The sequence below is a fragment of the Wyeomyia smithii genome, chromosome 2 (genome assembly GCF_029784165.1).
Source record: "Wyeomyia smithii strain HCP4-BCI-WySm-NY-G18 chromosome 2, ASM2978416v1, whole genome shotgun sequence".
Taxonomy (NCBI): Eukaryota; Metazoa; Arthropoda; class Insecta; order Diptera; family Culicidae; genus Wyeomyia; species Wyeomyia smithii.
Genome location: NC_073695.1, coordinates 119,451,347 through 119,464,719, shown reverse-complemented (window position 1 = coordinate 119,464,719; position 13,373 = coordinate 119,451,347). Strand labels below are relative to the sequence as shown.

Below are 13,373 nucleotides of genomic sequence, written 5' to 3'. Positions count from 1 at the left end.
AGTTATGCCTATGCCTGTGACCAAACGAATAGCTAGGGTTCTAGATTTTAGTTTTTGGACCATGCACCTCAGGAACACCATTATTGCCGTCACCAGTATAAAAGCCACCGACCGCGTTTCGTCCCATTGAGTTGTCGTCCTCTTTCTGCTGTCAAGATTCTGATTCATTTTGTAGTGCTTTATGTAGTGTAGTCAAAGAACAGACACTACCGCTTCACAGTTTCCGCTTACTATATGTGGCCCCAAAACGTATCCATATAGTTGGGATAGGTTTAAAAGCCGAAGTCATCTGCAAAGTCATTTGTTGTATGCATTATAAATTCGAGAATGCATTCATAATCTTGTTTAAAGCAGAAACGATAGTTCCATATGAAATCTAACTCTCTGATGTTCACTAAACGGTCATTTGAATTGTTATAATGAGCTATATTATTCGAATATGTTCCAAAATTATCTTAACTTCTCGTGCTCCCACTTGTGAATCCACTCAAAAGAATCTTCGTTCTTAAATTCAAAAAGAACCCATTTTATCATACTACTCATGCCTTGGTTTTGTAGTATAAAATTAATATCTAATTTAAATTTCTTCCTATTCAAATTTCATTAAAATCTTTTATGAATATCATTAAAAATACACCTTCAAGTAGGCCAAACCGAGTTCGCTGTTTCTTTCTCTTTCATATTCATGCCCTCCTGTTCATTTGCGATTCTCATTCGCTTCCTGTCAGCTCTCCGGGATGCCCTTCATCTTCAACGGTAATATATTCTACTGATTAGCTCACCATCGGGTTTCCTTTATTCCCTTCCCTGTCTTGTTTGCTGGACCACACGAACGCAATTGCACGAGGCTTTTCGCATGGTGAATTTTGACTTTTCGTTTTTTTTTCTTTTTTGTCTGATCCAGCCAAGAATAGATGCGACACCACAGATGCCATCTCGTAGCGTAGCCACCAATCTTCCATGAGTTCTACAGAAGCATCGGCTTTCATAGTGTTTGGAAAAATCCTCCTCTCAGTTTCGGTACGCTTCGTACCACAAAATTTATGTATATTAGGAAATAATGTTGCAACATATATCACTTCAGAAGGAAATTAAATGCTTTAATAAGACTTTTTATCGCACGGATTTCTTGGATGACTGGGTTTCCACCGTTTTTATGTGTAGGATAGGTTTGTATGGATTTGGGATGTGAATTCACCAGGCACGATTCCAACGCTGGAATAGCCATAAGAGTTTGCTTACTGATGGTTATGACTTCCTTGCTTTTGAGGCTTAAACATTTATGCCTGCTTTATTCTAGCCACTGTTTGCATAACGTTTTCGCATTTTTGGCAAAGACTCACAAAAAATACTTTGTAAAGACGAGATAATGGGAAAAGAATATAGATGAATTTTAAACTTCACAGATAATTATCAAACAATTAGGATTCGTTTTAATGGTTGAAAAGCCATAAATATAATCAACAATTTATGGTCTGTTTCTGACTTCCTTTACGGATATATAATATACACATACATGATTTATGGTGAACAAATTGCGCTCCGTGACGTTCATGTGGTTGTAAGTGCTGACTTATTTCTGCACAGTTATTACATTGATCTCGTTTTACGATTGGGCGTTTTCTCTGACCTTTCTCCACTCTGTCGTATTTTAATACAAGAGCAATTGATGATACTGTACATGCATTCGAAAGAACAATTATATCCTGGAAGATTAGTCAAGGATAAGACGAGTGACTGTTGTTATGAATTGCATGTAAATTTCGGGCTCGGTCATTATATTAGGGGAAAGTAGGTAAAGACGGACACTGTGGGTAAGATGGACACTTTCAATATTTCACAAACGAGTGAGGCGAATGCCTTCTTTGTAGTGTATTAATACTTTTGAGATTCATTGTCGGTTTTCAGCAAGCAAACTGTCCAATTTGTAAGTAAAACAAAGAATATTTACGTCAACGCGCTATTTGATGTAATTTTCATTCCACGGAAAATAGTGAAAAATGTGAAACTTAAGTGTTTATATTTGTTTTCGACAGTAAAGTGTTTAATTAGTCTTTCCTCGGTTTTCTAGAAAAATCCAGCCGATTTTTGATGTTCCGATAGAGAGCTACGATCGTTTGAAAAATTTACAGCCAGATCGGGCAAGACGAACACACTAAGGTAGGGAAAGATAGACACACGGATTTTCCAAGAATATTCACATGTAATATCGGTTGTGTACTACAGATGTTTACAAAGTACACCCGCGAGAAAAACCAGCAGATAATAATCACTTGGAACAGGCCATATAGGTCGTGAATTTTTGCCTTCATCTTAACCCACCTTCCCAAACTGTTCACGTAATATATATCGACTTTAATGCCGTAGAGTAGTGTATGGTTATCACTTAATTCATAAATCAAAAGAATACGTAACGCACTACATCTTGCTACATCTTATACCCACCGACACCTGGGGTGTCTTTCCCAACCATGTCGAAAAACCGCAATTTGTATTTATGATTTCGAAGACCCAAAACACAGAAAACTTGGAGAAAGTTCACCAATACCAAAAATAATTATGACAACAAATGATCTTAAATTTGTAAATTTGTAAATCTAAATAGCAATATCTGAGTAATTATTAAGGTTAAACCTTAGGGTGTCCGCCTTTACCTACTTTCCCCTATACAAATATGGTTTAGTGATTCTTATGGCATCTCGTGTCCGAGAAAGCGACAACTTTGAGCACGCAACACGTCATTTGTTCGCTCACTCTACCGACACGAACAAAAAAAAATTCACGACTCCAGCCGAGTTAGGCTGGTGTCCGAATTGAACCTTAGACCTTCACGAACCACATTTCTTTAATCGACTGAGCCCAGTGGTAGAGCGAAGAAATCACGTAAGCTGTGACCGCCAGACGAAGGACGCAGATTGACCGTTACGAGCCTAGAGGGAAAGCTTACTGGAAAGTAACCAGCCACCATTTTTTTTTCTGTTTCATCCTTGACCCGAATGAAACATACTTAGTAAAGTGCATTTGCAATCAGATGATTGGCAATGGAAAGCGGCACCCAAAAACAGTGGCACACGTAAGAAGCCGTGAATGCAGTGAAGCCTAGCCGTCACGGTGAAACTGAAAGTAACTTTAGATATGATCGAATAGCGCTAATAAATCATTCAGTGCACATAGAGTACCTTATTATGCTTTATGCATTTAAAAAAGGTCAACTTACTATTTTTTTTTTTCGAGGTATGACTACATATAAGGGAGAAGTAAGAGTAAATATTTAACATTCCAAAAAATATATGCCACAGAAAGTAATCATGTTTTCCATGCCTACAACTTCATTATATATACATTGTCATGTTTACAATTTTTTCTGGCAAAGATTAAAATGTTTCTAAAAATAAACTCTTCAATGTGGCAAAACTCGAAATTTTTTTTTAAATCAGTTGATAAATTAGGTACTCCCCACACATCCATCAGAAAGTTAGACTAAAAGTCTTCTTTTACTTCTTAATAAAATCTATCATTATTCACAGTAATTCGTAATACTTATCTATTGAATTCCAATTAAAGTCTGAGGTCGAACAATTTTTATCTACAGAAAAGTCAATTAGTCTATCAGAGGGCAGGCCAATTTATGACCAAGCTTTAACTCTTTCGTTTTTTCCAGCAAAAGAAAAATCTACAAGGAATTGTAGAGAAATAGTTATCAATTTGAACATAAAAACTGTTAAATCAAATGAATATACTATATCGCAGCAAACTGCTACTCAAAAGAAACACCCCAAAAAAGTTTTATGACAATCAGGTATGAAATTGTTAATTCATCGTACAAAAAATACATTTTTAATTTCTAACTCACAGTGCCATCTTCGGCAAATTACTCATCAAAAAGTTTTGAAATGTTTAAATTTTATGAATTACATGTTATCATTTTTAGATGTACAGTTTAATATTTATTCAAAACTCTCAAATACTCATGACTTTTTTGTTTATTTTTTCACTAGAATTAAATTTTACATATTAACGAACAAAAGGATACCCTAAAGCTTCAACTAGTAATAAAAAGTTATAGCTCATTTTGGCTGTCCCAAAAAAAAATCGATGTTGAAAAAGTTAAATTGCTCAGCCCTGAATTTGAAGATAATGTTATTTATAGCATTTTTGTAAAACATTTCGAATTTCTAAAAAATCGTTCTCAGGTTGCCCGAACGTGATTATGAAAAATTGACTTTTTCAAGCTACAAAACCTCTCTGTTGAAATTTTGTCTAATCTGTTCGATTCCTACATTTTTCCATATGTTTTTTCTGATTTTTGTGGGGTCGCTCAAAAATAAAAAAATATATATGGAAAAATTTAGGAATCGAACACAATTGTAAAACGTTCAAAAGGGAGGGTTTGTAGTTTAAAAAAGCCATTTTTTCATAAATCACGTTTGGGCAACCTGAAAACAATTTTTTAGAAAGTCGAAATGTTCTACCAAAATCCTAAAAAACATTATTTTTCAATATGGGGCTGAGCACCTTGACTTTTTCAATATCGATTTTTTGGGACACCCTACAGTAATTGCTCACCGGGTTTGTCGTTATGTTAACAAAAAAACTCATTTAAGTCCCTGAAAAAACGTTGGGGGCTATTATTATTAATAATTAATTCTAAATAATAAGAATAAATGCTCACCAGGATCGGTCCTTTTCCTTTTACTTATGGGAAAATTTCATTAAAGTCTTTGAAGACTATACGGCCGGTACCCGCATAACTGTCCCATACTGATTTTGGTCACTTTTGAGTTATCTTCAGGAATCGGCTTAATTGTTATCATATTTTCTGGAAAAAAATTAAAATTGATACTTTTGTATGGAAAAACATGGAAAAAATACTGAGTTGTTTTTGTCCCATATTGAAAGTACCCGCATTACAGTCCCACTGCATAGTGGTACAAACTGCAAACATATAATTTTGCTCCAGATCAGTGTATATCGGATTATTTTGGGCATATAGAAGGTATGTCATTTAGTTAACTAGACTAATGTTGTTTTTTTGTAGGACAATCTACGTTGTCAATGATACTGCCGGTTGCTGGTTGAATTTATATGTGATGGGACAAAACATGCGAGTACTTTTGAAATGTACCCGCATATTTTGTCCCATTTTGTCTTTTTTCTAAGTTATTTAACGTAAAACCAATTCCATCTATGGTTTTTTGTTCTCAACAATAAACATGTGGTGCTATGAAACTGTTATGGTCATTGGTTCTGGATGAAATTGCTGGAAATCCGAAAATTCACGGATAATATTAAATCGCCGTTTTCTCAACATGTTTTTCATTATGGGACAGTTATCCGGGTACCGGCAGTATACGCACTGCGACCTAGTTAGGGGACCGAAACTCACAGGAACCGTTATAAGCCGTCATTGGTTTTCAGTTTGAGCTCCAGGTCAAACCTGTGACCTGTATCCAAGTGATTGATAAAATCGAAAATTTTGTTGGTCGAAAAGCATATTATTTTAGTTCGAGCTCTATGGCATTTTTTCCCTTCTGTCAACTAGTGTTGTTTTGATTTATTTTCAGCACAATTTTTTTTTTTCTCGGTGTACATACTTTCTGATTCTGATCCACTATATTATTAACTACAACAATTTCTAAAGACATCATTACAAATCGTTTTCAATACCTTAGATCTTTCCGAAGGAACAATTTTAAAGTGCAGTCATATTTTTTATAAACAACGTTTATAACTGCTATCATCTCTAAGACATCTTGGCAAAAACAAAATATTGTAAAAGTTTTAAATAAATCAGAAATACGGCACTTTTCGGATGTTACTGATGTTAGGACTTTTCGAGGACCAAACTCTAACTCTGACCATTATCTCGTTGTTTTCAAGATCCGCGAACGGTTGTCAAACGTTCTGAAATCTCGTACAGTTGAAACGATGCGTTTCAACATACAGCGGTTGAAAGCTGACAGCTCAGCAGAAGAATACGCCAGAGAGCTGGATCATTGCATCGCAAAACAGCAAGATGAACGAGTGGAAGACATAAATGAGCTGCAGAGTAGTAGTCACGGTGCCATTCAAACGCCTGCGAAAGAGGTAGTAGATACGACGCGTTGAAAACAGAGTAACGGCTTATTTGATGCTGAGTGCCACAGAGTGACGGACGAGAAGAACCGTGCCAGGAGCTGCATGCTCACTGCGACTACGCATCAGAATAGAGAAAGACACAGAGAGGCAAGAGCTAGCGAAAATAAAGTCCTTCTTCGGAAGCGCGAGCAGGATCTTGCCTGTGCATAGGACAACTTTGCTAGAAGCGACGTGTTGAGCTTCTGTAGAACTCTCAACAGAGTCAGAAGCAGGAATTTTCCTATGCTGGGCGGCAACTTGTTTACGAATAAACCGTCGGTTACAACGATGGAGCAAGATGAGCAAAACAGGAACATGATGAGGATTATGAGTGACGAACTGACGAATGAATAGGTTACAAAAGCGATAAGTAATCAAAAAACGACAAGGCCGCTGGGAAGGATGGTATCTCGGCCGAACTTCTAAAAGCGGGAAACGAGCAGCTGTCCTATGCGCTCCACTAGTTCACACTGAGGATCTGGAAGGATAAACAACTGCTGAACGACTGGTTGGAAGGCCTCACATATCCAATCTACAAAAAGGGCTAATGCCTATATTGTAGCGACTATCGAGACATTACGTTGCTCAACTCCGCATACATAGTACTCTCCCGAATTCTGTTCTTCAGATTGACACCGTTACCGGAATCCTTCGTCGGCGAACACCAAGCTGGTCTTTTACTGGAGCATTCTACGACGGATCAAATTTCCATTATGCGACAGATCCTCGATAAGTTCTGGAAGTATAACTTGCAGACTCATCATCTATTTGAAGGCGTATAAATCAGTCAAAAAAGAAACGAGCTGTGGCAGACAATGCTGAAACACGGTTTCCGGAAGAAATTAATTAGGCTGAGTCGTTTGATGCTGGAAGGATGATAGCTGAATAAACTAAAACAAGGGAATACGCTCTCCAAATTACTTTTCAACATCGCCCTTGAAGGTGCAGTATGAAGAGCAAACGTGCTAAGGAATGGTACAATCATCACGAAATCTCACTCCAGGCCTTTGAAGAGGGAAGCAGTGAGATTGGGACCCAGCATTAACTCTACTAAAACAAAGTCAACATTTAATAAAGCTAATAAAGCTGATCAACGAGTGTTCGGAGTTTTTGAACGTAAAGTCCTGCGATCGATACTTGGCAGTAAATTGAAAGATGAAGTGTGGCTCAGGCGCATGAATCATAAGTTGTACCAGATATACAAACATGCTGATATAGTGAAGGTAATACAGCGTTGCAGGCTTTAATGGGTCGAACATGTAGCCAGAATGCCTGACGAGAGAACCGTCAAAACTATCTTCAGCAAAGATCCATGAAGAGGCCGTCGACTCCATGGCAGGCGTCGCACTCGGTAGATATGCGCGGTGAAATAAGATGCATGATCTGCTGATGTACGAAGTGATTGGAAAACGGCTGCCCAAGACAGAAGAAGGTGAACATCTTCTATTCATTTGGCACTAGATCGTAAAATAAGTATATATAATTCCATTTTGTGGTAGGCAAATGGTTGGACACGTGTAACTTGAGTCCCTAATGTGGTCATTCACCTCTGTCCAGCAACTCCTCTCCCAACCTTAACGAGGTACCGACCGGGTTACGAGTAACCTTAGCGGAGATCGGGTAACCAATCCCCGGTGAAAACTATAGACGTATGCTGACTGGGAAGAAGGTCGTACGCGGCTGTGTCCCCATATCAGGGGCGGCGCACAGTGGGACGAAATGAAAAATGTAGGACATTGGCGTTTGTGACGAAACGCATGGTTTTAGCTTTTCGATGTCTTCTAGAAAATTCCTCAGTTTTATAAAAAATTTAAAAAAATTAAAATGTGTTTTAGGTGATAACGTTTTTATCTTAATTTTGCCATTGTTTCAGTGTTCTACAAACTTTGAACTAAGAATAATTGTCACATTTTTTTAGAAGAAAGTATATCGCTATCTCTTAATTTGGAGGAGTTATGTCTGGTTTTTCAGTTTTGTGACACGATTTTCAAGAGAACATAACTTGCGGAAAGGCGAATATTGGCAGCCACTTTTAGTTTCATTTTATTCAGATACTTATTCCCTCCAATTGTGTATATATGTCGTACTGGAATCGAAGGGGATTCATAGTAATTTTTCGGAAGTTAAGTTGCAACTTTTCTGGAATTTGATAATTTTTTAATTAACTTTTTTTTTAAATCGGACAATCGGTGCCCATAAATGAGTAAGCCATGGACGTTCGGTGATTTGACAGGTGCTCGGAAATTTATGTGAAGTGTTGAAATGTGTAACTTTAAAAAATCAGAGTTGTTTGACGTCTGGTTTAAGTCAGATTCGCGAGTGCGGGAGGGAAATGTTATGAAATATGTACAGAATAAAATAGGTCGAGAAAAATTGGATTTGAAGCAAAAACAGCTTATCGTGAAATTATGATATTACAACATGCAACAAAAATGGCTGTTGTACAAGCGGACTTATGCTGTGTTCGTAGAACGCAATAAAGTTTAACTTGCAGAAAAATAATTTCTGAACCACGTTCTCCTAGAAAAAACCTAGACTGACTGATCGGAGCAAGAGAAGGCGGTTGCTGATCTAAAACAGGAAAGGATTGCTGCTGAACTTTCATTTGCTGCTCAAATGAATGCGGCTTCTTGCGGAAGCCATGCAATCCTCTCCACATTGCATCCGCGAATCTGACTTGAACCAGACGTTTAAACAACTCGGATTTTTTAAAGTTACACATTTTAACACTTCGCTTATATTTCCGAGCACCTGTCAAATCACCAAACGTCCATGGTTTACTCATTTACGGGCACCTATTGTCCGATTTAAAAAAAAAAGTTGATTAAAAAAAGATCAAATTCCAGAAAAGTTGCAAGTTGCAACTTAATCTCCTAAAAATTACGATGAATCCCCTTCGATTCCAGTACGACATATATAAACAATTGAAGGGAATGAATATCCAAATAAAATGAAACTAAAAGTAGCTCTTGAAAATTGTGTCACAAACTTGCAAAACCAGACATAACTCCTCCAAATTAAAAGATAGCGATACACTTTTTTCTAAAAAAATGTGACAATTAATCTTAGTTCAAAGTTTGTAGAACACTGAAACAATGGCAAAATTAAGATAAAAGCGTTAGCTATGTAAATTTTTTTCTTTCGATTTCGGATATTTGCACGTATTGAAAATTGACTCAAGTAGTTCAATTTTTCATCAAAAAATCTACCTATATTTTATCTAGGGGTTTTGGAGAAGTATAATTGTGTAAAAACGGACAACAGACTGCGATTTTCCTAATCAAAATTTTAAAAAATTATCTTACTGATCGAACTCTGCAGGTTGTCTATCAGAATTCAAAATCTGATAGATTTCCTGTCAGAGCAGGTGTGCCTCAAGGTTCTGTCTTGGACCCAGTCCTGTACAACATATTCACTACAGATCTTCCTGATTTGCCTCCAGGATGCACAAAGCCATTGTTCTGCGATGACACAAGCATTTCCGTAAAAGGAAGAAGTCTTCGTGTCATATGCAGTCGATTGCAGAAAAGTTTAGATATTTTTTCTTCCTACTTGCAAAAGTGGAAAATCTCTCCCAATGCTTCTAAAACTCAAATGATAATTTTTCCGCATAAGCCTAGGGCTTCTTTCCTCAAGCCAAACAATAATCACGTTGTCAAGATGAATGGGGTAATTTTAAGTTGGTCTGACAAGGTTAAGTACTTGGGACTAATTTACGGTAAAAAACTTATTTTCAAAGAGCACATTGAAAGTATACAAGCCAAGTGCATCAAATATACGAGATGTCTATATCCTCTCATTGACAGGAACTCTAAACATTGTTTAAAGAACAAACTTTTGATTTACAAACAAATTTTTAGACCAGCAATGCTTTATGCTGTACCGATCTGGTCAAGTTGCTGTTCAACAAGGAAGAAAACGCTCCAAAGGATTCAGAATAAAATTCTGAAAATGATTTTGAAGCGTCCTCCTTGGTTTGGTACACTCGAATTACATAGACTTACTGGTGTTGAACCATTAGAAGCTATGTCAAATAAAATTATTAACAATTTTCGACAAAAAATCGTTGCAATCCTTAATTGCTACGATAAGCTCTCTTTATAGCCAATAAGATAGCAATTAAATTAGTTGTAAGTTTACTTCCCCTTTTCTGACAAGTAGGTTTGAATCCCTACGAATGATAAGTTCTAATTGCGAAAGCAAACAAATCCTTATAATTAAAATTACAAATTTCTAACAGTGTTGAGAAGTCACCATTTGTGATTGGACACACATACTCATTATTTACTAATATTTATCATAAATACTTAAGCTACTAACAAATCCCTCCCTTAAAAAAAAATTAAAAAAAAAACAGACTGCGTCTGCTGATTTGTATTTCAAACCTAGAGGAGATCAGGAATCTGTTAATAGTTCTCTTGGAAGAATTTTTTGGAACATATAAAATTTATTTGACTCTACACTAAAAAGCAGTAAACTATTTGTTTTAAGACGATTTTTTATCCGTAGTATTGCGACTGTATTCATTGTTGTTTAGAATAAAAAGTCAATAATCGGTTAAACCCTATCCCCATAAAAGTTAAAAAAAGAGCTTGCTACCCGTGGAATACATTTTTTGGACACAAAAATATTGATTCCTCGGAAAATTTCTCATGATTCATAATAGTTTTCCTAACAGAAGAGCATAACTAAAAAAATACAAAATTCTATCAACGTAAGATACAAATAACATATTTTGATACAATTTTGTATTTTCGCATATGATCTTGATAACAAAAATAAATCTGAATGAGTTATAATAGCAACACCTAAAGTAAAGCTGTTTTGAAACAACTCTATCAAATTTTCCTTTTTTATTAAAACCTGTTGTTTCTAACAATGGTTGTTATTATATTTTCTATATCCTATCTTATTTTGTTAAAAAGCTGATACGTTACTAACAAAGTTTGATATATTTTTGATAATAGTAAAATCATTCCTGTTATAATTTCTGTTATTTTAACACCTAATGGGATCAAATTGAAAACACAGCCCGTAAGGTTTTTCCCATAACAAACTAACAGCTTCTGTTACATTTTTGTTTTTTCTTTCTGATCGGGTTCCTATACAACAGTGCATTACAACAAAATACCCTATCAAAATGCCAACCTGACGTCATAACACTCAGCCTTTCCATCATTCAGCCTATCACCTAGCGAGAGAGAAGCCTATTGTGATAAAATAAAGTATAACACATTGCAACAATTTTTTTGCCTTGACTTCTATGTATGATTTTTTGATGAAATTTGATGCAAAACTAAATTTCCCCGAGTTTGGACATATTTCAACTTAAGGGGCAACAATGGCGCCATTTTGAATTTTTGAGAAACCGGTAATTTTTGATGTTTTTTTGACGCCATTTTGTTTCAAGACCAAATATCAAAATTATAAGAGTTTGTTACAATACTAAAATAGGTTTATCTGCTGACATTTTACGTAGATCAGACACCTACCATTCGATTTCTGAGACTTTTTTACTCAAAATAAGATATAATTAGACTTTTATAACTTTTAGATATTAGCGCATGATTTTATTGATTGGTTGTGGATGAGACATGTATCTATGTATGTCTTGCAATAGGTTAGGGAAACACTCGATTGGAATTGATCATGGTCTGAAGCGTTAAATTTCAATTATAATTCTTTTTCAATTCTCTCTGGTACTAAGATTATGAAAGAATATCTGAGTCGTTGCGGCGATTTATCCCCTCTGGGTACTATCCCGCTTCAGGAAAAAGTCATGTTAGGTGTTTTCAGAAACCGAAAGTTATCATTAAGGTATTTAAAATAGCATTCAAGGTCGATTTTCAGACTTTGTGCACCATCCCGATAACGGAAATACCCTTAGGTGTCGTGCGCAAATTACGTAACGCATGAAGGGGGGGGCTTCAATCTGCGTTAGTTATTGTGACATAGAGGGGAGGTGTCTGAAGTCTAGATTTTTAGCGTTACGTAATTTGTATACGACGCTTTATTGGATAGAACTTGATGATTCTCCAGGAACCAGAAGTTGCAACTATGGATTTCGAAATAGCGTCTAGACTGGAGTCGATTTCAGTTATCTGCACAGCATCCCGATTCCGGAAGTACTGATTAGGGTTGAACATAAAATATTTTACATTTTCAAAACATATTCATCAGAGATGACCAGTTGACTCCTTAAATCATATCGATTTGATCGATATCATATATTGTAGAAATTTTTTGTTGGAAAAAATTCTTCAGAAGACAGTAAGGTGTAACTATGCTTGTTGAAAAGTATCAAATGTAAATACCTCAAACGGATTCAATAATAATTAACCAGAAGTCGTAAGTCACCATTTTCAGCATCAAGATGCCATCTAGATATGGTCGGCGTGCGACCAGACCGAGCCAAGCGCCACACACATTGTTTTGAGTGATTAGCATTTGAAGTTTGATCACCCATAAATTAATCGTGTTTGAACTTATCATTAATTCAATGCTAACACGTAATGAACAGGGCTTAATGAATGTCCTGTTATCATAAATACACGAAAAATAGTAATAATTGATAAAATATTTGGTTTTTATTTTTGACACCTATGCACTCAGTTCACTCTGGTCGAACAAAAATTTTTAAAAATGGTCTTCCGTTCGGTCTGGTCAAACGTATTTACTACAACATATCAATTTGACTATTAAACAAGCTAATTTTTCTCACTAGTCAAACGTAATACAAAGATATCAACGCTGCTTTAACTCTCAGTCCAATCTGTATAAAAAATTAGACAGCTGATAGACAAGCAAAGCTTTATTTCTGTTGCTTTATTTCCTGGTGCCAAAGCGCACCAAGTGGTAAGTGAAAGTATCAACATAAAATACGCTGGTATTCTGAAGCGGGTATTGTCTAATTTTATTGATTTAACGTATATTAACCCAGTCCTGACGTTTGTTACAAGAAAAAAAAATTATTTTATTTGAAAAATATCAAATGAAAATAAAATGCACTTGGTTCGGTCTGGCTCAACAAGATTTTGAAAAACAGTGATGTGTCCATTAAAACGAAGTTCGGCTCTACAAAAACCACCTGGCTGTTTATTTATCTAATTCTGATGACAGTCGTATTAACGAGCTGTCCGGAGCGGAGAAATCTGTTACTGGTTAAAATAAATCGCAAAGTTTGCTTTTAAATCACAAACAATCACTTTCTTTAGATGCCATGTTTGTATTTACGGTTCACTCTGGTCGAACGCAAT

At 35.9% G+C, this 13,373-nt stretch overlaps 1 protein-coding gene across 8 annotated transcripts in view; it reads right to left on the bottom strand.

The window, feature by feature from the left end:
* Positions 1-13,373, bottom strand: part of LOC129722531 (CUGBP Elav-like family member 4) — an 868,765-nt gene that overhangs the window by 776,644 nt on the left and 78,748 nt on the right. The window contains exon 2 of one of the 8 annotated variants that reach the window (XM_055676019.1): positions 4,673-4,819. The exons of the other annotated variants lie outside the window; for them this stretch is intronic. The gene's annotated coding sequence lies outside the window, so the exon portion shown is untranslated. The remainder of the gene's footprint in view (positions 1-4,672; positions 4,820-13,373) is intronic. 8 annotated transcript variants of the gene reach the window in all.